Source organism: Dendrobates tinctorius, unplaced genomic scaffold (assembly GCF_039654945.1).
Source record: "Dendrobates tinctorius isolate UK_male_01 unplaced genomic scaffold, ASM3965494v1 ptg000093l, whole genome shotgun sequence".
Taxonomy (NCBI): Eukaryota; Metazoa; Chordata; class Amphibia; order Anura; family Dendrobatidae; genus Dendrobates; species Dendrobates tinctorius.
Window position 1 is genome coordinate 28,460,613 of NW_027361761.1, and position 27,122 is coordinate 28,487,734.

Below are 27,122 nucleotides of genomic sequence, written 5' to 3' on the forward strand. Positions count from 1 at the left end.
GAACTACAGGCCAACGTTTTGTCTTCCTCTTGCACGTATACTCTCCAATCATTTCGTCCATCTTGTCCACTCCTCCTTTGGTTTTATTATAATGCAAGATGATTTCGGGTTTCTGTTTCCTGTTATTGGTGTCTATACTTCCATCACGGTGCATTGTACTCAGTAATATCACAGATTTTTCCTTCTTAGCTTTATAAGACACCATTGTCGCTTGATTGCAGAAACCAAATACACTATCATAAAGTTGTCGATGTTGATAGTGCTTCATGATTGGAGGAATTTCTCTGCGGTTTTGATTCATTGTACCAACAAGTGTAACTTGTTTCTGAAGCAAAAAATTGCCCAGTTCAAGACTGGTGAAGTAGTTGTCCATTGTTCTATTTTTTCCAGAATAGAAAATTGGTTTCGCAAGTGTTTTTACTACGTCAGAACATAGGTCTTTCTGGACTGGAGCGTCAACATCTTTGCCACAGTAAATCAGACCATTCATTCCATAATAGCTTGTAGAATCAGACATCCAGAAAATGTTAATACCATATTTAGCAGGTTTGCTGGGCATATACTGAATGAAATTGCAACGTTCCCTAAATGCAAGAAGTTGCTCATCCACTGTCACATTGTCACTAGAATGGTAATGCTTAGTACACTTCTTGATAAAAAAGATTCCAGATGTAGCTAATGTGGGCTAATTTATCTGTTTCCAACCTGACTGGACGAGTTCTCTTGTCATCAAAACTAAGGCTTCTCCGAATATCCTCAAATCTATTGACTGACATTGTAGCTTTGTAATGTGGATCTGAAAAAGGGTTCATAAAGAGTTCTCTGATTGGAACATCGTATGATTTTGTACTCCCTGCCACAAGAGTAAGGCCAATATAAGCATACAGTTCTTCTTTTGTTATATTTTTCCATGTTTTTTTTTTCTTCCTGAAGCGATACGTTTTCCTTCTAAGTAATAAAACAAACTGACGGCACATCTAGAACTAGTCTGAATAGGTGCATACCAAAAGGCAACTTACATATTAAATAGACAATGGCAGCACACCAAATATGAAATATGTGAAATACGAATAGCAAAATGGCTTTAGTAATACATTTCATAATGGCTTTTATAAGGCATATCAAATATGAAATAAGTGAAATATGAATAGCATAATGGCTTTTGCAATCTTGAAAAACATATGAGATACTTAGCACAAAATTTGGCCAAAAGATGTGAGCCCATTCACCAGCGACAAGGTGATCTCAGATTGAATGGGTCCCTATACTAACTGCCTGGTGTGAACTGACCTCTGGCTAGTAACATGATTAAAGCCTGTATATATAGGACGATAGGAACCAAACATGTGATTGAATGCGATTAAAATCACCACTTGATGAAGGGCGGAGTGCTCAGTCAGAAAAATAGTATACAAGTAGTAAAACAAACTGACGGCACATCTAGAACTAGTCTGAATAGGTGCATACCAAAAGGTAACTTACATATTAAATAGACAATGGCAGCACACCAAATATGAAATATGTGAAATACGAATAGCAAAGTTATTACACAAAACTACCTCATCCACAATATCATCTGAAAAAATTTTACAGAACATATCTCTTTTGGACAAGAATTGTGGAATTCCTACAGTTCCTTGAGCAACTCTTACAATATTATGTGATTGGGTTCGTCCAAGAACCTCAGCAGTACTGTTCCAAAAAACATTAGTTTTGGATGTTCTATTTGTACTTCTGCTGGATCCATTACTTCTTCATCTGAAGAATCACTGGACGATGAAGTAGAGACATTAGCTGGTGGCATGTACTCTTAATCAGACAAAGAAAGTTCACTGTCTTCATCACTATCAAAAATGATTGCTTCGATTTCTTGGTCAGTCAGACCCCTGGATGTAGACTGTGCCATTGTAACCTGAGAAGTCTGTAATCTTTTTTTTTTTTTTTTTTTTTTTTTCATTTTAGTTTACTATCAGGGTTGTACACTCTTTGTTAGTGTGTGTGCTAAGGGTAAAGTGCAGACCCCTCCTCTCACCTTCAGCAGGTCACCACTTACTTTTAGGTGCAGTAGAAGCTTTTGGATTTTTGGAACTCAAAGTTTCTTTTTCAAGAAGCAAGAAAGCTGACTCCTTCCTCCAAAATCTCTTCAGCAAGTAGCACACAATGAACAGTGTTCAGGACCTATGATGATGTCAGAGACGCATGACGTTGTGATGGAGCCTCCTTCCCAAGATCACATGACCATGTAGTCAGGCAGAATTCACACTCTTCATAGCAACAGCAGAGTCATAAAGACTGAGTCAAAGTCTTCCCCAGCAACAGTGAAGACAAAAAGACTTAGGATCACATGTAAACCTAGTACGGGCCTAAAAGGCCCCAGGTATGTGAATATGGGGTATTCACAAAAAAGAGTTGTTATACCAAAATGCCTGTAGCATAAAAATAAATGAACTGGAAATGACAAACAACTATATACCTGAGGAATACCTAGAGTTTCAAAATTCTAACTAAAGTAATCTTGCAGAAAATAGAAAACCATTAACAGGGCAGGCCTGCGAGGCCCCAGGTATGCGTTCTAGGGTTATGTCGTTCACTCGAGACTGGTTGGTTTTCCACAGCTGCTTTCCAAAACATCTTCTCACATTGTCATCTGGTTGTTGGTCCTGTAGCAAATCTGAATAATGGATAATAGCAAAATCATCATATATACTTTTAAATTTTTGTGAAACCTGTATACCTATTGCCAGGTGTAAATTTATGCTTACCGATTTTTTTTTTTTTTAATATTAATATAAATATATATATATATATATATATATATATATATATATATATATATAGTCCCCTCTCGTTTTGTTCTGCCGTCTCCTCCACCTGTCATAGAAATGTTACCCCTGTTTTGATACCATCAAACATGTTTTCCGAGTCTGTTGCTCCTTTTCCACAGTAATAGAATGTGTTTTACAATATATTCTTCATCTTTGTTCTGACATAGAGAAATGGGAGGGTTTTCTTCGTGGATAGATTCAGCTCTGAAAAGAGAAAATATTTCACTAGTATTAATATCAGAAAATGTGTGACACGAGTGAATATTATACTAATATTGTGTTACTTTGAGGTGGAGTCCTTCTCGAGACTATCTTCCATAATTTTGCTGCTTTAATTAAACTATTGATGGTATTTCTTCTGTAAACTTTCTGCGGTAGCATTTGAGTGTGCAATGGATTTTGCAAATAAATACTTATTGTTGCTCTCTTTGCAATTTTAGGCAACACTTGTTTGTCATCCTCCGGCCACTTGGCTACTTACTGGCTTTACTCCAAATCTAGGTAATGTATTTAATGTTTCTCTTTTCTTTTGTTTAGTAGATATAGGAGCGGCTCCCCCTGGACATGTGCATCCACCGCTGGCTCTGGAAGGCTGGAAGCCCAGCCAATATTCCAAAACACGATGATGAGCAGTCACATCTGTAGTGGAGATGCTTTGTTCAAAGAGCCACAGTAAAGAAACAAGACAATGTGTTTCTGCTCCAGAGTCTTCCTCACGTTCTAGTATCAGTAAAGAAAGATCTTTGAACAAACAAACTCCTATTTCTGCTCCAAACTGGCACAGTAATGTTGCTCTACTACAGTGGTGCTGGGATTTTGCTTATTTTTTCTTTAGATTAAATGTTTAGCTTGTTCATATGTCATGTATAAATTTAACATTCACTTAAATAACTTAAATCTCGATACTTCTGCACCATCCTCTCCATTTGTTCACCACGTTGAAGACTTGGACTTCATTGTGCTGGTGCACTAGCTGGTCTAAAGTGTCAAAGGACTCGCTGAAATTGCTTATTCCACTTGTACCACTACTACTGCTAATGTTTTGGTGTTGAAGAATTGACGTGTCAGAGGTTGGAAGTCTACAGCTGCAATGTGAACTGTGTGGGGGGAAGATCTGCTAGGTTGTGTCTAAGCGTGTTGTGAAACTACAGCATTGGCGGGTCCCTTTGCAAGGTGGGAGCACCTGGTTAAATTTGGTTTTATAACTTGGGTCTAACATAGTGGTTAGCTGATAGCAGTATTCCTAATCAGAACTATATGGGGATCATGTTGCAGATAGTGCAGCAAAAAAGTACTCATATGTCAGGCTCTACCATGAGGTATAAGCTTATGCTGTGTTGGTGGTTGAGTACCACTGATGCAAATTTCCTTTCTTAACCTCCTGTCAACCACTAACAGAGGGGAGGATTATCCTCTTCATCAGACAGTTGCTCGCCAATCGCCTCTTCCTCCTCCATTGGGTTCCTCATATCTTGCCCCTTCGATAGCAATGTCTGTTATCCCCAGCCTCCCTCGATCACAGTAATCCACCTTCCATTGGCACCCACCTATGACTACAGTCTTGAACCTATAGACAATGTTATCCCTTCTGCATCCTCCTCTGCCTTCTCTTCTTCTGGGACCACCCTCTCCTCCCACAGGCTATTGACTTTGCTCCTGCATATAGATAAATAAAAATACCTTTGACAAGTGTCTGCATTTTAAATATCAAGAAATCAGCATAATAATTCAATAGCAGACAGAAAATAAATGGACAATAAGGACAATCGCAAACTACCTAGAGCGAAAACTGAGCAGAGCTCCAAAAAAAGCGACTATAAGTCCAGAGTAAAGTCAAAAAGTTTTATTTTAATTAAGACACATCCAGATACAAATGGGGGGGAGTGGGCAATAAAGTGCGAAACCGCATGGATAAAAAAGGATTGCTGTACAACCAGAACCTATGCAGTAACAAGACATACATAAAGTTACTAAATTATCACACAGTGCATATAGTGCATGGCAATGTATGGCAATTAAGAATAAACCACCAAACGGTATATATGTAGATATATATCTCTTTATACCAGCTCCATCCATCACGTAAACGGCTAGATACACAGATCATTATCAGGTAGCAGGTGACCATTCACCATGGTTAGACAGATATATGATGCCTAAGAAGCATAGTAATAGAGGAAGCATAAATTACCTAATGAAATAGCGAGCAGAGGCTCCAGCAGTCAGCAATCCACCCCAACGATCGTTTCAGAGGGTTACTCCTTCATAACCACTGAGCCACCGTGCCATAGACCATGACCAATCTGCAGGTGCAATTTGGAGTAGTGGAGCTTTGTCCTTTTTAGGTTTTGGATTCATTGGAGCACAAATGAGATATGATTGAACAAGACTTTATATAGTCTCCCATTTTTTTTCCAGTAAAAATTCTGAGAATGCCTAACCTTTTCTGTTGGCCTAAAAGACCCAAACTCTCATGATTATATCTTGTGAACTCAACCTGTAGATGTTTTGGAACAACCGGAACCAACTCCCCATTTAAGACATGACACAACCCCGTTTAAACAAACAAAAGGGAGGTTATGGATCCACTTGAGAAGCAACAAGAAATGTATTTTTCTTCTGCCAAAGGGATATGTGGGTCTGTTCTTGAACTGCTGAAACCTGAGGTTAATGTTGAAACGCTTTTCTTGTCACGGCTGCCTCTTTGGCTAGCATATCTGCAGTTGCATTTCCAACAGAATTCATCATATTTATGGGTATGGGCAGCAACTTTGACAATAGCAAGACCATTATTTGTTTTTGATACAATCTCAAATTGTTTACAGCAGGTCACTGTCTGCAAGAGTCTTATTAAAAGAATCTACAAAAGCCTCTTTTCCCAAACTGGCAAATCTGTCAGTGGGTGATGGTGATATAGCGCGGACATATTCCGCAGCACTTTACATTTGAGGGGACTTGTACAGATAATAGACATTACAGCATAACAATAGACACATAGATCAAAACAGATACCAAGAGGAATGAAGGCCCTGCATCATTCTGATGACCATGAACTATGTATTGGAGGCTTCACATAATCTGACCTTGTATCTAGTACAGAGTTGCTCACAATTAGGAGCCATCTATTATCAATCTTGGTGCCAGACTACTTTCACCCAAAACAGATCAGCTGCAGAGACCACCATAGATCTACATCTTCTAGAATAATTTTTGAACACAGACTTTAGGAGGACAGGTATCCATGATGGATGATCTTAGTAAATGTACATTAAAGGGATTCTGTCACCTCTTTCACTGATATGTATAGGACCATAATTGCATCAGTGAAAGGGGTGACATATTCCCTCTAAAGAGGCACTGTCAGCAGGTTTTGGCATCGGGAAACTGTGCATGCGCATAAAGCGTATCCCGGTGGAATCTTGAAGTTTCTCTACTGCATACAAGGTTCCGGCTTGTGAGTGGGGGGAGCGCACGGTCTACAGATAACTCAATGATCTCTGCAGACTTCATCTTCAAAGAGAAGCCAGAAAAACTCCACATCCTGCTTTTTTTTTTGCTTTTCCCCTCTTGCATACGGATGGAGTCCGGACCACAACACGGGCCAGCCATGCCTTTGACCGTGTTGCAGGCCGCTGAGACAGACTGCGGACACAGAAACTGCAGAGGGAGACTGCATTTTTGGGACGTGTATGCGTGGTCTTCAGGAACCAGCAAAGGCTGGGTAAACTCCTCTTCCATAGTGAAATTCTCTCTTGGGTGTTGAAATTTCATTTAACCAGTAAGACAAAGACCTCTTTCTCCTCCATTTGCATCTCCTCCTTTCCCTCCATTCCTACATTCATTTCTAAGTACCGTCCCTGAAGCGTTCGAGAGTGCGTGCGTTCACGCCAACAGGCAGAAGTCGGCGTCCTCCATTCCACAGAATAGAGGATGCCGACTTCTACCTGTTAGCGTGAACGCATGCGCATTCACTCTCGAAAGCTTCAGGGATGGTACTTAGGAATGAAGTGAATGATCTTCTAGATTAACATGATCAGAGAAACTTCAATTCCTACCATTGGCATCACATTAGCTGCTCAGTGCTGCTCCTATGTAGTCACTGGTTATTGTGAGGCTCATAAGCATTATCAAACCTTTACTATTGCCTCAGGTGTCTCCTACCTTGAAGCCAAAAATTTACTTCTGCTTTAGGCTGTTCACCCCTATTCTGAGGGTGGACAAAACCTTCTCAGTTCACACAAATGTACTGAATCAACATTTACATACTTCTGATCAGTTTTCACCAGTGGAGATATCTGGCAGTAAGTGTTCCATTGTTCTGCAGTGCTCCCAGTGGAAATATTTAGTATTGCAGTATCCAGTGACATGTCATGGATGTCCATAACAGTTGTTGTTCCAAAAAATCTTAGAAAATTTCCACTTCTGATGCAAGATTGTGTGACGTTTTATGCATGGATCAATCTGGATTCAAGACTTCTGTCCCCAGATTCAGGTTCTGTTTTTATCATAAATTTAAAGCTGTTGGCTGTCCTGCATCTCTTACCAATTCCTCATTATGGCCGGAGTCACACTAGCGATAAAATCGGACGAATGTAATGCGATAAAAAAATCGCATTGCACTTGTCCCAATGTTATTCAATGGTGCTGCTCCCATCATGCGTTTTTTTTATCGGATTTGTTCCTCGGACCTAGACAATCGCAGCATGCTGCGATTGTCACCGATTTTCAGATCGGATTCGCCAATGCAAGTCTATGGATGCAATTAAAAATCGCCTTGAAAACGCACCACACGTGTGACTTGCAATTAAATCGTAAGACTTATCCTGGTCAACAGGAAATAGCAGGAGGCATGACCAGGAAGCTTTGGGATGCAAATGTCTCTTGTAGGATAAAAAAAAACCCAGGAAGAACACCTCCACGGAGTCCTCCATCATGTCCACGCCAGTCAATGTGGAAATGCTGATAGTTCTGGTCCAGGAGAGGCCAGAACTATGGGACCAGAGAGATCACCCACTATGCTGACCGCACACACAGGGAGGCAGCATGGAGAAGAATCTGTGCCCAGATGTTCACTGGATATGCGGCAACATCTCGGGAGGAGCAGAAGCAAATTAGTAATTTAAATAATGTGTCCACTTTATCAAATACCCAAATGTAATCTGCTCAATGTAAGTCCCAATATGTGTCATCAACGCTCACATATCTGGACAAAATTACTCCCCCATTTTTATTGTGCATATTTTCAACATCTAAATTACAACTCCCTGACTGGTGGCACCATGACGAATTTGGCTTACAAAAATGGAAATAGTTAGCTAATTGTTATGCCACCAAATGCAGTGCTCTCCTTGTTTTTTTGCCCGTATCTTAGCCACTATATATTTTTTTTTTTTTTGGATTGGTGTGGAGCCATCAGGAATATAATTCATATCATTTGCAAAATGTGTGCCTAAGCATAGGTAAACCCTTGATACCATAGCCATATGTGTGGTTTAACAAAATCCTGTCTTTTTGTTCACATTGTAGTGACTGATGTGACAAGGCGTTGGCGCAGCTGCAGGGACACGTATAGGAGGGAGAGACAACTGAGGTCCCGTAGTGGAGCGGCCGGAACTACAAAGAGAAAATACCTGTACGTCGACCGCCTACATTTCCTTGCACTTGTGATGGATCTGAGACTGTAAGTGCATGTTTTAATGTAGTACTTTGGATATTCTCTATGCAAAATGTAATTGGTTATTTTTTCCATTGTAGCACCGAGTCAAACCTCACAGAGGGAGACGGGTTCCCACTCTGAGGTGGTGATTGATCCTGAGTCGGATGTTGCTGCAGGGTCCGGCCCATCTGCAGGACTTCCCAGAGCCACACCACCACCACCAAGATCACCACCACTAGAATCTGTTAGCCAGGCAGCACAGCATGATGACCAGGGCAACAGTAGCAGCCCCACCATGCCACTGGATCCCTCTCCACAGCCTTCGGCCCTACCACGACGAGGCAGGCGCAGGAGAGAAGGAGCACCTTTGGGAACAAGAATGCAGGTGGACCGAGGTGTATTGGACTACTTGTCCACAGCTGCTCATGATGATGGGGAGGAGGCTTATGGGCGCAGTCTGGCACAGTATTTGAGGGCAATTCCCCGTGGGAACAGGCTGAGTACGAGAGGGGCTCTCCAAATCGTTTTGGATGCCAGCACACCACCCAATTATCCGCGCAGTGTGTTTCAGTTTCTTGAAAGGTGGCAACTGTCAGATGAAAATCAAATTGATAGGCTGGTTGGACTTGATGTGACAAGTCAACCATCCTTGGAAGCTGTTCCTCCTCCGCCACCGCTGCCACGGGTGCCACCTCTGCCTCAGCCTGCACACATCCCCAATGTGGCTCCACAGGTCCAATATATGGGCCAGGGCGCACATGCCCAATATGGTCACATTAACGTACCCAATGTTGGTGGGTGGCCACAACATGGGTATGTTAGACATGGACATATTGGGGGATATGGGCAATTAGGGCAGCCCACCCCGGACTACCCACACCAATATCAAAATTACCCCTACCCAAACCCACAAATTGATCCTGGCAGGATGCAACAGATGGCACAGCCAGCTGCCAGCGCACAGGGGGACAGATGTGGCCCAGCAACCAAGGCCAAATGTCCAAACAAGCCCCCCACCCTCACCACCCCCAACCTACCATGACTTGTAGGTTTTCCTTTTTCCCTTGATATGTTGTGTTATACATGTTTCATTTTTGGTTTGGACTGTTAAAAAATAATGTGCTGATAGCATGAGGCCATATAGCATTACTATGGTTATTTGGTACGGCAATACCAAAAAAACCCCAAAGTAATAAACTTGTTAACATTCACAATGTGTGTCTGTTCATGTTCGTACATGTTCTGTAATGTTAGGCCTGGATCACACTTCCGTTTTTTTTTTAAATCCGTCGTTTTCCGTTAAACGGATCTGCCATGTTTTTGGCGGATCCGTTTTTTTTTCCCCATAGACTTGCATTAGCGGCTACCGCGGATCTGTCAAAACGGATCCGTTAGCGGTAAAAACTGAAACTGATCCGTTTGGTGGACACAAAAAACGGATGTGTGAAACAGGGCTTAATTTTTAGTACTTTTTACTATATCTAAGGCCAAGCAAACAATCTTTATGAGAACACAACACAACCAAAGCACTACATAGATAAGGCATCATCTTGCCAGGGAGTAGCACCCTGAGGTGTTAGAAAATAAGTTGTAAACACATCACGTACTTTGAGTCGGGAAATTGGACGACAGGGTGGGTTTACATGTGTCCTAGGCCTAGACACATTTGCAGACTCCACTTCACAAGAATTCATGACTACCCCTCACATGATGCTGAAGTTATGTAGGACCACACAGGTTTTAATAACTTCATTGACATTAGCTTCACTCAGCTGAATTATGGACTGTAGGACCCTCCATTTGGCCGTAAGAATACCAAAGGCACACTCCACCAGTCGGCGAGCACGCGATAGGTGAAAGTTAAATATTCTACGCCGGTGGTCAAGGGTTCGTCATGGATATGGCCTCATGACATGTCTGGTCAATTGAAACGCCTCATCTGCTACAAGAACATAAGGCACCAGTTCCAGATTTGAGTTGGGAAGCTGAGGTGGTGGTGGTAGGTCAAGCTCATTATTACGCAGCTGCCGACCCATAATGGAAAAATTGAAGACTCTGGAGTCTCCAGTTCTTCCATAGGCCCCAATATCTACAATTATAAACCTGTAGTGAGTGTCGACCAAAGCAAACAATACTACTGAAAAATATTGTTTATAATTATAGAATTGTGACCCTGAGTTCAGCGGCTTATGCACACGGATGTGCTTCCCATCTAGGGCTCCAATACATTGTGGAAACTGGCACGTGTCCTCAAATCCACTGGAGATATGCAACCAGTCTGGCATTTTGGGCTCCGGCATTACCACATGATGGAGTCTGGTCCAGATTTCGGAGCATGTAGACCGTACAATGCCAGAGATTGTGGATTTTCCAATTAAAAATACTAAATGCAGACCAGCATATGAAAGGCCAGTTGAAAGGAAGCTAAAAAAAAGTACACAGCCCAACAAACAACAGTTTCAAACACATTTAAAGTCGAGGAGTTCTAAAGTAGGCATGATGAACATTAAATTACATGCCATGGCTTGGTTCAGTAAGCCAAAAGCATATAAATGTTTTGGGGAAATGTGGTGGAAAAAAATTTAAGAAAAAAAGGGCAATAAGAAATAAGGTTCAAGGTCTGTTAATGAAATATGCTGCTTCACACATCAACATATTGGTTTGAGACATACCGTAAGGTGAGGAGTAGATGCTCCTCTGCAGAAATCGCTTTGCGCATCCTCGTGTCCTGAAACATGATCCCAGGGCGCACAATCTCGAGCAAAATATCAAATGTAGCAAGGCTCATCCGACAATATTGAAAGAACTTCTCCGGATGGCTAGACAGAGATGTATAGAGATGGTGGAAATGGCCTTTAGATATCCTTCGGAGCAAAAGTGGATGGACCCACATTCGTCTACGCCTCCTCGGATCCATAATCACAGGGTATTGCTCCCCAAAACGTCGGGATATAACCCAATAGAAAAGAACACGCTCAGTGGTGTTAAAAGTGAGCCTGTCTGTCATGTTTAGCACAAAGCAGAGCTAACCAAATCCAAGCAGTGACTTTGTCAAAGGTAGCAGGCTCACACCTGTTGGAGAGCCCATAAATATAGGGTGGGATGATTTTTTAAATGAGTTTCAGGCCTAAAAACTGTTTTGTCAATTTTGGAATGGTCAGAAAAAAAAAAAAAATTCGCCAGACAGATGTCAAACGGATGCTTACATGCGATTAAAATCGGATCAATGAAGAAAAATCGCATCACAGATGGATCACTGGTCAAGAAACCTTTGTGCGATTTAGGACCATTAAAATCGGACTGATTTTTTTTTTTTTTTTTTATGGTTGTGTGTGACTCCAGCCTATCTGCCAATTTAGTCTGAGTTGATAAGTTGGAATATAATCTAGAAAAAAAGGCACTCAGTTTGGTATTATGATGACGAAATTTATTCCAGGAGTAGTACACGGTAAATGTTTTAATCAGACAAGTGAACTTCTTCAGTGTACTTGATATACATACTGTATGTATAAATGTCAATCAGAACAGCAAAAATCCAGTAATTGGTAACATCCTAGCAAATTTCCTCTCTAGCTTCCAGGATGATCATGGACACATGAGTTGAGACTTGCCAAGAAGCTGCATGAAGGTAAAATTTAGGAGCTGTATGAACTCCTAGATTACCCCGGCTTTGTCCTCATGCAGTCCATGGACAAAATCAGTGGGCAATGCAGTCAAGAAGGCCCACATTGAATATGATAAATAAAAATGACAGACCACAAGGCTGAAACAGTATAACATCATATATTGCATGTGGGTGCAGATGAAACCAACACAATCAGCCCATGGAAAATCAGTGTAGGACACACTGTAATCAATAAGAAACAACAAGAGGAAATCAGTGCATAGATGTTCAAAGTATGATAAAATCACAAATCTTTATTAGATAACACAGGTAGAAAAGCACAAACAATGACAAATAAAGGGTGACACAAGCAGAAGCAGTGCAAAGGGGTATACAGTGTCAAAAACCTCACTCTGACCCTTATCATAAGTAAACACCTGGTGGTAAAGATTCAAGTATACACACCCGATATATAACAGGCAGACCAGTGAAAAGCAATAAGGGGTAAAATCCCCAGCTGGACAGCCATATAATCAGGGGTGAAATTACAAAGACACAAAAGTAAGGTAAACATACCAGGAGGGGAGAGGGGAGAGACACTGGATCCCAAGCTCAGCTGACCCCGACGTACGTTTCGGAAATGATCTTCCTTCCTCAGGGGGCGTGTCAATAGGGTGTTAATTGCGGTTTAAATAGGGGAGGTAAAAAACAAGCACCAATCATGAGGGGTGATGCTGACCAATCCCCCCCACATCCCCCATCGCTGCCTGGGCTGGCGCTGATCAGCACGGGGCCCCATGATGTCAGATGCCAGACCACAGGCAGACGGGGGCGGGACAGGAAGCGCGTCCACCCACACATGTATAGGAACAGGAAGGACGGCCGCGGCCATCTTGGATATGGGCCAAAGGCAGAAAATCTGCCAGAACTATGAAAGGGAATAGTGAGCGTCCCTAAAAGGACCTTACAGGATAGAAGCGGGCTAAATAGCGCTACAACTAATGAAGTACCCTAATATAATAATGTAGTAACGCATCACCAATGATATAAAAATTAATTAATATATAGGGGAGCGCAAATAAGGCATTAACAAGAAATGGAAATGTAAACTAAATGTATAAATTGCACCTGGGCAGCAAGAATAATCGGTAAGATGAGAGGCAGAGCACATAATATTACAAAAATAACAATAACCAGTGTTCAGTGCCCATACCTATCATATATAATCGAATACATGATTTTAAATACATAAAGCCGCACAAAAGCTGTATAAGTGTCGAAATATACATCAGTATACACATCCATAATATTGAGCCATAAAATACACCTACATATGGATACAGCAACGTCATTAGTCCAGCATGCATAAAAAAAAAAAAAAAATAATGGGGACTAGGGCACCACCATATTCTCCATGAAAATGTGCCATAAATTAAATTAAACTTTCACATAAATACAGAGACATTATTAAACCAACATTCATAGTATTGTGATGAAAAAAAAAAAGTGAGGCCTTGAAACTGCCAAATTCTCCATTCAGAATGTGCCATAGAATAAACTGGCACATAAATACAGAGGCATTGTTAGTCCAGCATTCATAACATTGCGATGAGGGAAAAATGAGGCCTTGAAACCGCCATATTCTCCATACAACAATGGAGGAGTAGATGTATCTTCATCTTCCCAAGTAGGATATCCATCCAACCCAACAAGGAAAGCCACAAGAAAACCATCAGACCGGTGCCTACAATTAAAACTGAAATAAACACAAATGTTAAAACCAAAGACACAAAGAGTCACCCAACTGGTAGCAGCAGAAAAGGGGATAGAAAGGAAAATCATAAAAATGGAGCAAATGACAGACACTCATTAAGACCCCTCGGATGAACCGTTTGCAACTTCCAGATCCACCTGGTTTCCAGTTGACCCAGCCTTTTAGATAGGCCCCCACCTCTGATATCTATTCTCAGAGCCTCGATGCCACGCACTTTAAGTAAAGATGCGTCACATTTATGATGATCTTTGAAGTGCCTGGGAATAGTTCTCAGGGTGGAGTCATCCATGTGGTCCCGTGCCGCCTGGATCCCCAACACATGCTCACGCACACGGACCTTTAGTTGGCGTGATGTAAGGCCAACATAAATAAGATCACACGGACAAGTAGCGTAATAAACTACATATCTTGTCGTGCATGTGATTAGTTGTTTAATGGTGAAAGTTTGATCACCATCCGAGTTGGTGAAATCATTGCATCGCAATATGTTGGGGCAGGCAACACAGTGACCACATGGAGAACAACCAGCCCTGAGAGTAAAGGAGTCCAGGAATGAGGGTCTAAAACCACCAGAATAATGACTAGAGACCAAATGGTCTCTTAAATTTTTTGCCCGTCGAAATGCCAAAGACGGTTTTTCAGTGGTGAATTTATTGATGACTGGGTCAATCCGGAGTATAGGCCAGGCCTTTTGTAAAGCCGTCCTAACGGCATTAGATCTGGAGTTGTAAGTGGTAACGAACCTCACAACCTGCCGATCCCTCGACTCAGTAGATGACCCCGTTTTATACAGTAAATCTTGTCTAGAAGTATGTTTGGCACGATTAAAGGCTCGCTTCAGTGATCTACGGCTATATCCACGATCTAAGAAGCATTGACAGAGCTCATTTGCGCGATGAAAGAAAGTTTCATCCGTCGAACAAATACGACGTAATCGTAAAAATTGTCCAACTGGGACAGATTTAATAATATGTTCTGGATGAGATGACGTGGCGTGAAGTAAGGAATTGGTAGCTGTAGTCTTTCTGAAGATGTCCATCTGTAAAAACCCGGCAGGGTCCCTCCTGACAGTAACATCTAGAAAATCCAAAGCCTCTGAACTATACGTAAATGTTAAATGGATGTTGCGGTCATTGCTGTTCAAAGTGGTCATCAACCGCTCAAGGTCGACGGGCGTGCCCTGCCAGATGAAGAAGACATCATCAATGTACCGCGTCCAAAAAGGGACGCGGCCCATTGACGAAGGCTCATCTGACAGAAAGAGGTCCCTCTCCCACAGCCCCAGGAATAGATCCGCATATGAAGGTGCGAAGGCCGCTCCCATTGCGGTACCCTGGAGCTGCAGGTAGAAGGACCCCTTGAACACAAAGAAATTGTGTGTGAGAGTGAACTCTAATAGCTCCAGCAGAAGGTCCCTTAGGCTTAATGATAGGCCAGATGTATTCAGGAAAAATCTCACGGCTCTCAATCCGTCAGTATGTTTGATGTTAGTATAAAGGGACTCTACATCTGCTGAAACTAAAAGAGTATCACTCTCAAGGCAAAGCCCGTCGACCCTGCGCAGAAGATCCCCAGTGTCACGGAGGAAGGAAGGAAGGCTGGACACAAGAGGTTGCAGATGGTAATCTATCCACTTATTAACATTCTCCAGGAAATTGCCCCGTCCAGATACAATCGGTCGTCCGGGTGGTACGGAGGCATTCTTATGTATCTTAGGGAGTAAATACAATGTAGGGATCGCAGGTTCAGATACCAATAATGCCGAACATAGCAGCTTAGTGATAATGCCGTCCTGCAGATATCTTTTTAATATAGTTTCCAACTGAGATGAATAGGCCGAGAGGGGGTTATACGTCAACTTCCTGTAACAGGATTTGTTGTTTAACTGACGAAATGCCTCCCTCTCGTACTTCTCAGTTGGCCACAGGACGACATTACCACCCTTATCAGCCGGTTTGATAAGAACACCTTGCAGTTCTTGTAAATATCTCAAACGCTGTCTTTCCTCCCTATTAAGGTTATCTCCAGCAATAAAGCTGGGAATTTTGTACAGTTCATCCGTAACCACCCGGACGAACAAATCAATATTGGCACACGAAGATAATGCAGGAAACTTAGTTGATCGTGGGCGAATTGAAGGAGGGATCTTACCTCCATCAGGGCAATTTTCCAAGGAGAGTTCCTCAAGTATCCTCAAAGCCTCCTGTTCCTCCTCTGTGGGAAACAATGTAGAAGCATCATTAGAATCAAAGTACCTTTTGAACAGCAACGACCTAGCAAAAAGATGTACATCCTTAATAGTCCCAAAAAGGTCAAAATGAGAGGTTGGACTGAAGGAGAGACCCCTGCCGAGGAGACACAGATCGGCATCAGAGAGACTTAGCTCACTTAAGTTAATCACCTTATTGTCATGTTTGGGATGGGTCACGTTTCTTCTATACGGATGGAATGTATGATCGCGTAGTCTAGAAGTCTCATTCGTTGCAGTAGTGGATACGGAAGAGAGATCTGAGTGTCCACTCAAAGATGACACAGAGAGAGAAGAAGATGTCTTACGTAGATTGGAATGATGAACCACATTCCTTCTCCACATATATACCCTTTTGAACTGATAGTCCTTAATATCCCGGTTAAATTTTGCTATTTGATTATCCTGGATTTTTTTAACCAAAGAGTCCATGGATTTGTCAAGATCTTCTTCAAATTTCTGTAATTTGTCTACTGGACAACCATTGCGGAGCTCATTAAGTGTAGTGTCAATTAACAAATCCAAGCTATCAATGGTGGAGGTATTATGTTCAATTAAACATTGCATAAGAAACATTGAGCAATTATTGCACGACTCCTCCCACTTGGCTATAAAGGTCTCGTCCTCAATAGGGAAAGAGGGAATAACATTTACCCTGAGACCTCTAGGAATCATTTTATTGTTTTTATATTTTTCCAACAAAGACCGATTCCACCATAGTTTAGATCGTTTAGAGAGCAAAATTTTAACAGAACCAAATTTGTCTTCAAAACCACTATCCCCAGATGGCTGCACACCCGCCATGTTGGCGCCAAACACCTGGTCCATTTGTGACAGCCAAGATTTTTCTTTGGCCCGGAAATCCATGTTGTCAGTCAAAATACCTGTGCATAACACAGTAAAAATCAATGATAAATAAAAATGACAGACCACAAGGCTGAAACAGTATAACATCATATATTGCATGTGGGTGCAGATGAAACCAACACAATCAGCCCATGGAAAATCAGTGTAGGACACACTGTAATCAATAAGAAACAACAAGAGGAAATCAGTGCATAGATGTTCAAAGTATGATAAAATCACAAATCTTTATTAGATAACACAGGTAGAAAAGCACAAACAATGACAAATAAAGGGTGACACAAGCAGAAGCAGAGCAAAGGGGTATACAGTGTCAAAAACCTCACTCTGAATATGCAGCTTGTAGTCGAGATGGAGGCTTTCCTTTCAAACTGCTAAGACACACACACAGCAATAAAACACGCACCATTATAATCGATAATCAGTGTATTATAGTAACACATATTGGTGCAAGAAATAGGACTTGTATATGGAGCTAATCGTATACAAAACTAACACATAAAGAAGAAAATACGATCAAAAAAGCCCACTTTTTTATATAAAAGTCAAAATTTTTATTTCCTCAAAGGAGAACATGAACATGGGAAAGACAAAGTGCAAAGGTGCATAGACAAACCATATACCAAAAGGGTACAGATTTATACAGGGCATCAAAGAGTACTAAGCATATAAAAATCCATATAGATAGTTAGAGATCCATTCAATATACATATCAATAGAGTTGAGCGAAACGGGTCGAAAAAATTCAAAAGTCGCCAACTTTTGGCAAAGTCGGGTTTCATGAAACGAAACCCGACCCTAGGATGAGGTCGGCCACGAGGTCGGCGACTTACGCGCCAAAGTCGCGTTTCAAAAGTTTGTTTTGCGCTCTTTTTCAGCCAATCAGGATCCACGGACACTGTGGGCAACGTGATGACCTAGGCACGGGTCACCACCATCTTTCAGAAGGGCATGCAAGTGATTGGCTTGCTTTGGTGGGCGTCACAGGGGGTATAAAAGGGCGTGCACGCCGACCGCCATCTTACTTCTGCCGATCTTAGTATAGGGAGAGGTTGCTGCTGATTCTGTAGGGAGAGCGTTAGGCAGGGAAGAAGACAAAAAAACTGCTTCTGCTGCTAGCGATTTGGCCTGCACAACACACAAGTCACTGTGTGTGCAGTGCAAGGGGAGTCTATATTGTGGTGTATCAGTGGTGTTGGTTGTTGGGCTGCCTTTTAAGGCTTCCTGACACGCTGGCATTGCTGTTTACCCACTGCTCCGCAAACTGCTTTTTTAAAAGCAATCCAATCTCCCTTATCCTCTCGTCACTTTGGTCACAGCTATGCCATCGAGCCTGTCACATAGCGCTCAGATATCAGTGGGCCTCACACAATCCACAAGTGTCCAGTGTCCAAAAGTGTGCGCAGAGATTCAAAATCTCCATTATCCTCTCGTCACTTTGGTCACAGGCAGCTGTGCCATCGAGCCTGTCACATAGCGCTCAGATATCAGTGGGCCTCACACAATCCACAAGTGTCCAGTGTCCAAAAGTGTGCGCAGAGATTCAAAATCTCCATTATCCTCTCGTCACTTTGGTCACAGGCAGCTGTGCCATCGAGCGTGTCACATAGCGCTCAGATATCAGTGGGCCTCACACAATCCACAAGTGTCCAGTGTCCAAAAGTGTGCGCAGAGATTCAAAATCTCCATTATCCTCTCGTCACTTTGGTCACAGGCAGCTGTGCCATCGAGCCTGTCACATAGCGCTCAGATATCAGTGGGCCTCACACAATCCACAAGTGTCCAGTGTCCAAAAGTGTGCGCAGAGATTCAAAATCTCCATTATCCTCTCGTCACTTTGGTCACAGGCAGCTGTGCCATCGAGCCTGTCACATAGCACTCAGATATCAGTGGGCCTCACACAATCCACAAGTGTCCAGTGTCCAAAAGTGTGCGCAGAGATTCAAAATCTCCATTATCCTCTCGTCACTTTGGTCACAGGCAGCTGTGCCATCGAGCCTGTCACATAGCGCTCAGATATCAGTGGGCCTCACACAATCCACCAGTGTCCAAAAGTGTGCGCAGAGATTCAAAATCTCCATTATCCTCTCGTCACTTTGGTCACAGGCAGCTGTGCCATCGAGCGTGTCACATAGCGCTCAGATATCAGTGGGCCTCACACAATCCACAAGTGTCCAGTGTCCAAAAGTGTGCGCAGAGATTCAAAATCTCCATTATCCTCTCGTCAATTTGGTCACAGGCAGCTATGCCATCGAGCGTGTCACATAGCGCTCAGATATCAGTGGGCCTCACACAATCCACAAGTGTCCAGTGTCCACAAGTGTGTGCAGAAATTCTAAATCTCCCCTGTCCTATAGACACCTTGTAACTTGTTTTACATTACTATATAGTTTGTTGGATTTTGTCTACATTTCTACCAAAAATGAGGAAGGCTGGTGGAAGAGGCCGTGGAATTGGGCGGGGGTTGGCAGCTGGTAATGATGGTGTTGGTGGTGGATCTGATGGTAGTGGCAAGAGCAAAATAGGACCGAATGCAGGAGGTGCTGACCCTGCGTCATCGTCTGGCTACATAAGGCCTCGAACGCTTAGTTTTCTAGGAGTTGGCAAACCGCTTTTAAAGGCAGAGCATCAGGAAAAAGTTTTGTCTTACATTGCTGACTCAGCCTCCAGCTCTATCGCCTCCTCTTCTTCAGTTGTAAAAAGTAAAAGCACTGAGTCGTCATTGGAGGCTCATGTTCATGAACCACACCTTTCCTTGTGTCCTTCACCCCAACCAAGATTGAAGGATGACGCAGGCCATACTACTGATTACTCCATGGAGCTGTTTTCACATACCATGCCTGGATTATCAAGTGAAATGGTGAATTACCCAGGCCAAGATGAATCTGACATGGAGTGCACTGATGCACAGCCGCTGATGGATGATTCTGCTGGTACATTCACTCAGAGCACTACATTGTCCTCGCAGTGTACAGAACCAGATTTTGACCCTGATGAGACTCAGGTGCCCCTTCCCGCACACTATACCACCATACACGGTGACACAGAGAAAGGTGCACATGACATAGAAGAGGAGGTGATGGATGACCCAGTTGTTGACCCAGATTGGCATCCATTGGGGGAAGAGGGTGCTGCTTCCAATAGCTCAGATGAGGAGCATCCACAGCAGACATCGACATCGCAACAGCTGTTATCTGGCAGGCCCGGAGCACTCCAAAGACAGGTTCCAAACATCAAAAGAGTTGCTGGACAGCTTGTCCAGAGGGTCAAAAGATCACAGCGTGCTAGGCCGCAAAATGTCTGCCAAAGTAGGAAGAGTGCAGTGTGGCACTTTTTTGAACAAAATCCTCATGATCAGGCCAAGGTTATCTGTAAGAAGTGCGCAAAGACCTTTAGCCGAGGGAAAAATCTGAAAAATTTGAATACCAGTTGCATGCTTAGACATTTAACCAGCATGCACTTGCAAGCGTGGACACAACACCAAACCTCAAGTGCCACATGTGCAACTGATCACAACGAAGGTAGTCAGCAACACTACATTGTTTCCCCCACTGTAAGCCCACCGGTAAGCACAGCAGCAAATGTTGAGGTGTCATTGCAAGACCACAGCAGTCAGGGAATCCCACTGTTATATCAACGAAAGACTGATTCTAGGCCATCAGAAAGAACACCAACTCCATCACCATCATTAACCCTCTCTCAGTCCGCCCTGTCCACCGCTACTTCCACCATATGCAGCTCTCAAGTCCAGCTCACCCTCTCAGACACTATGAGTAGGTCAAGAAAGTACTCAGTCTCTCATCCGCGTACACTGGGTTTGAACGCCCACATTGCCAAACTAATCTCGTTTGAGATGATGCCCTTTCGGTTGGTGGAAAGCACAGCTTTCCGCGAACTCATGGCCTATGCAGTACCACGCTATGACCTACCCAGTCGCCACTTCTTCTCTCGCAAAGCCATCCCAGCCCTCCACCATCATGTGAAAGACCGCATTGTCCATGCACTCAAGCAGTCAGTGAGCGGAAAGGTGCACCTCACAACTGATGCATGGTCCAGTCGGCATGGCCAGGGCCGTTACGTGTCCATCACTGCGCACTGGGTTAATGTGGTGGATGCAGGGTCCACAGGGGACAGCGGTGGTGGGACAGTGCTGCCTAGCCCACGGTATAGGAAACAGTTGGCTGTAGGCGTTCGACCCTCCTCCTCCTCCTCCAGAAGCGAAAGCTCGTCCACAGAGCGCAGTCGTACGAGCACTCCATCTGCAGCTGCCACTGTTGCACACGATGTGTCCCCCTATCGAGCAGCTAGTGGAAAGCGTCAGCAGGCTGTGTTGCAGATGATGTGTTTGGGCGACAGACACACCGCCGAGGTGCTGGCCGAGTACTTGAAGCGACAAACTGAGTCATGGCTGGGCAGTGTACATCTTGAGGCAGGCAAGGTAGTTAGTGATAACGGCCGTAATTTTGTGGCAGCCATAGCCCTTTCAAAACTCAGCCACATACCTTGCTTGGCTCACACCTTGAACCTGGTGGTGCAGTGCTTCCTCAAAAAGGAAGTTAACAGCCCTGCTCCAGAAGGTGCGAAGACTGTGCGCGCACATCCGCCGGTCGCCTGTACACTCCGTTCGTATGCAGAAGCTGCAGCGATTGCTCCACCTTCCCAACCACCGCCTCATTATCGACATTGCAACAAGGTGGAACTCCACCCTGCACATGGTGGAGCGGCTGTGCGAGCAGAGGCAGGCCATAATGCATTTGTGGGAGGATACACGGCCAGGCACTTTGAGAGCAGACATGGAGTTGACAGGCGTGCAGTGGTCGAAGCTGAAAGACCTTTGTAAAGTCCTTCAGTGTTTTGAGGAATGCACACGGCTGGTAAGCGCAGACGACGCCATCCTAAGCATGAGCATCCCACTTATGCGTCTGCTCATGCAAACTTTGACGCACCTTAAGGAGCAGGCGTCTGCAGCCAATGTTGATGAGGAGGAGGAAGAGGAGGAGGGAATCCTTGATGACATTCAGCCATTGTCTGCTCAGGGACCTCTCCTGGACGAGGTGGAGGAAGAAGAGGAGGAGGAGGAGGATGATGGGGATGATTACTTAGGGGAGGAGGATGCATCTCGTGGGGCAAGTGAAAATGTTGGCGTGGCAAGGTCTGTTACAGGGTTTGTGCGTGACTGGAGGGATGTGGATTTGCCAGAAAGTGCTCCTCCACCCAGCACTCGCAGTGCATCATTGACACCGGGAACATTGGCCCACATGTCAGATTATGCCTTGCGGATCCTAAAAAGGGACCCCCACATTGCCAAAATGATGAATGATGACGACTACTGGTTGGCCAGCATCCTGGATCCACGCTATAAAGGCAAATTACAAAACATCATGCCACAGGAGAACCTTGACCTAATATTGGCTAATAAACAAGCAACTCTGGTAAATCGGTTGCTTGAGGCATTCCCAGCACACAGCAGCGGTGATGGTTCTCACACGAGCCGTACGGGCCGGGGGCAGCTTGGCAGAGGTGTTCGTGGTGCACACAGCAGAAGTGGCGTTGGAGACAGGGGTTTCATGACAATGTTGTGGACTGATTTTTCAAATACCGCTCACACAACTGGTAATACTGCATCGATGGAAAGTGACAGGAGACAGCAGTTGTCAACTATGGTTACAAACTACTTTTCCTCCCATATCGATGTTCTCCCACACAGGTCATTCCCCTTTGACTATTGGGCCGCTAAACTCGACACCTGGCCTGAATTGGCCCAATATGCCTTACAGGAGCTCGCTTTCCCAGCTGCAAGTGTGCTATCGGAAAGAGTCTTTAGTGCAGCTGGATCAATCCTGACAGAAAAAAGGACCCGTCTGTCAACCCAAAATGTGGATGATCTAACCTTCATTAAAATGAACCACGCATGGGTTTCCAAGGATTTTGTCCCACCTTCCCCTGATGACACATAGGGTGACAGAAAAATGGCTTGCTTTGGTTCACCTCTTCCTGGTACTTCACCTATTTCGCCTTTTGCATCAGCTGAATGTCCAACATCAACATATGCCACTTTCTAAAACTCCCTAACTGTGCTGCCTCCCCCCCCATGGCCGGGGTCACCACCTACCGCACGACACCGTGCGAGTGCCGTTGCCCTGGACATGTGGGTAGGCCGACTCTTGGGCGCGGGCACTGGCACAGGGTCCCTCATAGTGCAATCAAGTGTCTCTGACGGTGGTGGTGCACACCAGCCGTCAGACACACCGCTGTACTATGAGGGGCCCAGTGCCAGTACCGATGCCCATGAGTGGGCCCCCCTTGCTTGGGCAGGGCCCCAGCATTTGCAATCTTTACCTCTCCCTGCTCCTCCGCTGTGTAATCTGGGCCGTCAAATCCATACTGTGCCTGACACCGTCTGAGCCTGCCTCCTGAGACATATATTTTGAATGTGTACACTATCCATACATGTTATCTGGGGATACGGTACCCTTTCTAACCTTTGTGCAATCACGTGTAATCCATACTGGGCCTAACACCGTCTGAGCCTGCCTCCTGAGACATATATTTTGAATGTGTACGCTATCCATACATGTTATCCGGGGATACGGTACCCTTTCTAACCTTTGTGCAATCACATGCAATCATACTGTGCCTGACACCGTCTGAGCCTGCCTCCTGAGACATATATTTTGAATGTGTACGCTATCCATACATGTTATCCAGGGATACGGTACCCTTTCTAACCTTTGTGCAATCACGTGCAATCCATACTGGGCGTGAGAACGGCTGGCGAGCTGTTAAGCAAGCTACAGCACCTGTCCAGACAAGTACAGGGATTCCCTAGCGAGGAGACTTATTTGATTGTTTTCAATGTTGGGACAGCAATTTTTGGGGAGCACTATACTCTGGAGAATGATAGATGGGGCCCACCATACACTGGAACATTCCAAAGGTGGACATCAGACACTGGAGCAGCATTTACAGGGCCCATTATACACTAGAGCATTAGAAATGGGGCCCATTATGTTTGGAGCATTATTTGGGCCCATAAGACAGTGGAGCTTCATCCATGGGGACCAACATATACTGTAGCATTATGTGGAGCTCATCATATACTGTTTCAAACATTATATGGGACCAATGATTCTGTATGGAGAAATAGATGGGCCTCGTCATGAGATGTAAAAAGTGAGGTATTTTTCATTGTACTATACCGCTATTTATCTGCCGTATCGGAGCATGATGAGTTGTGGTATGTGTTAAAGGGGCGCTCTTTCGCCTAGGGCACATGAAAACCTGCAGCCAGCCCTCCCCCCCCACAACTTTAGCCAAATAACTCCCATTTTTCAGTGCGTAACTTGTATTATGAAGTTAATTAAGGTTGACAAGCTTAAGTAAGAAGAATTGATGCTTTTGGCATTCAAATGGGCACTGTAGGTGTGTTTCCTGTCCTCCTCTCACTGCCGACTTTTATTCCCCATTGACTTACATTGGGTTTCGTGTTTCGGGACGACCCCGACTTTTCCCTATAATCGGACGATCTTGCTCGACCCGACTTTTGGAAAAGTCGGGTTTCACGAAACGAAACGCGACCCTAAAAAACCAAAAGTCTCTCAACTCTACATATCAATTTACAAACCAAGCTTATGCAGTGTGCTGGCCCATGTAAAGGCAAGTGTGTGTGTGTGTGTGTGTGTGTGTGTGTGTGTGTGTATATGTATGTATGTATGTGTATAATTATATATATATATATATATATATATGTATAATATTATAATCATAGGACCACCATTGCACAGCTGATCTTACCTATATAGTAATGGCGATGCCCTGAGACCTGCACCCACCCCTTTGATGCCCTGTATAAATCTGTACCCTTTTGGTATATTGTTTGTCTATGCACATTTGCACTTTGTCTTTCCCATGTTCATGTTCTCTTTTGATGAAATAATAAAAATTGACTTTTATATAAAAAAAGTGGGCTTTTTTGATCGTTGTTTCTTCTTTATGTGCTATATTCAAACTGCTGCAAGAAGCTGGTATCAATACAGTATTTGTGCAGTTCATCTGGCTTCATTGCCACTCACTGTGAGATGATTGTCGGGTATCGAGAGTGGACCCACTGGACCGTAGTTCCGAACCTTGCCCGAGCGAGCACACCAAGTTTGACCAACCCCTATGCAAGGATTGTTTGGGAGCAGGCTCAGGAACCTCAAGAACCACGGATGCCAGGACCAGGGGTCTTCTCAGGAAGGAGGCAGGAGAATTATGGAGGGAAGACTAAAAGGAGCAGGAGAGGAGAACTTGTGGACTGAAGGCAATGAGACAGAGGGTAGGCAGAAGGCGAGGTAGCGGAGCAGTGAGGAGATAAGGTTAGAACTGGTAGCTGACAGAGGAGAGAGGCGGAGGCAATGGAGGCAGGATGGGAGTGAGTGGAGTTGAAGATGGAGGCAGGATCTGGAGGTACATGGAGCAGGTACAGGTCCTGGAACAGAGGAAGGAAATGATGGGGTTAAGTTCCTTGTAGTGTGGAGCCAGGTGGCGGCAGCTAGGCGGCCAAAAACGTGGCAGGTTAGACACGATATTCAGGCGCCCCCCACTAAGGGAGGGCGGCTTGAAATACCCGGTGCCTGTCCATCATTGGACAGGCAGCACAACCGGGTCACGTCACTGGAGGACATAAGATAGGAGTGCGTGCTGTCTGACTCTAGTGGGCATGTGCGGACAGCAGGAGCGCATGGCCGGCAGCAGGAGAGGATGCGGGCCGGGGAGCCAGTGCAGTCACTCAGAGGGGAGCATGGGCAGAAGACAGACAAGGCAACAGCAGCGGTGTGGTGGGACCGGCGTCGGTAAGGGACAAGCCCGGGGAATGGGACGCTCTAACAGTACCTCCTTCTCACTCCCCTTTCCTCTCTCCTTGACAAGAAACCTCTTAAGTATGCGAGGAGCATTGATGTTCTCCTGAGGTTCCCAAGACCTCTCCTCAGGACCAAACCCCTTCCAATCTATCAAAAAGGTCTTACCCCTACCCTTCTGGAGGCTAGGATGTCCCTCACCTCAAAAACATCCACGCTGACTGGAGGAGGAGCAGAGCCGGGAGTGGGATGGAGCCGATTTGAGTATAACTGTTTTTTAGGAGAAGACGTTGGGATGCGGAGCAAGGCAGGCAACCTCAGCCTATAGGCTACTTTGTTAATGCGCTGGATGACTTCAAAAGGTCCGATGTAACAGTCTTAATTTGTAAGAAGGCATCTTCAACCTGATGTACTTAGAAGAAAGCCACACCTTCTCGCCGGGAAGATAAGTTGGGGCATCCAAAGGTCTCTTGTCGGCATGCTTCTTCATCCGTTCTCCAGCCCTCTCGAGTGCCTCCTTAGTCTCCAGCCAAATTTTGGAGAACTCCACGGTTAGTGAGTCGGCTGCAGACACCCCAGAGGAGGCGGAGAATGGCAGTGGGATACCAGAATGCTTACCAAAAACCACAAAAAAGGAGACTTGGCCGAGGATTTGTTGGGATGATTATAGGAGAATATAGCCCAGGGAAGAAGACTGGACCAGTCATCCTGATGTGCATTGGAGAAATGGCAAATATAGGATGCCAAAACTTGATTAACACGCTCCACTTGGCCATTAGTTTGAGGATATGTGGAAGAGAAATCCAACTTCACTTCTAAGAGACCACACCGGGTCCTCCAAAAACGAGAGATAAATTGCACTCCACAATCCGAGACGACGTGTAGCGGGAATCCATTAAGATGGAAGACATGTTGGATGAAGACTCTAGTCAAGTCAGGAGCGGAGGGCAGACCTTGAAGCAGGATAAAATGTGCCATTTTAGAGAACCGATTCACCACCACCAGGATAGTCGTGTAACCTGAAGAACGGGGCAGATCTGTGATAAAATCCAAGGCTATATGTTGCCATGGGGACGAGGGAACAGGTAATGGAAGCAGGAGCCCCGAAGACAATCATCGAGGAACTTTGACTTTGGCACAGGATGGACATGAGGCAACGAAATCAGCCACATCTTGACTGGATCTCGTTTCCCAGTTTTACTGGTTGCCCTGTCTTTTTGACCCCAACATAACTCCAACGCAATACTTCCATCCTATCAGCTTCAGAAACAATAGTTTTTCCTGGTGGCGGAGTGAAAAACCTCACAGGAG

At 44.4% G+C, this 27,122-nt stretch overlaps 1 pseudogene; it reads right to left on the reverse strand.

The window, feature by feature from the left end:
* LOC141098653 (guanine nucleotide-binding protein G(q) subunit alpha-like) overlaps positions 1–27,122 on the reverse strand; it is a 120,033-nt pseudogene that overhangs the window by 67,844 nt on the left and 25,067 nt on the right.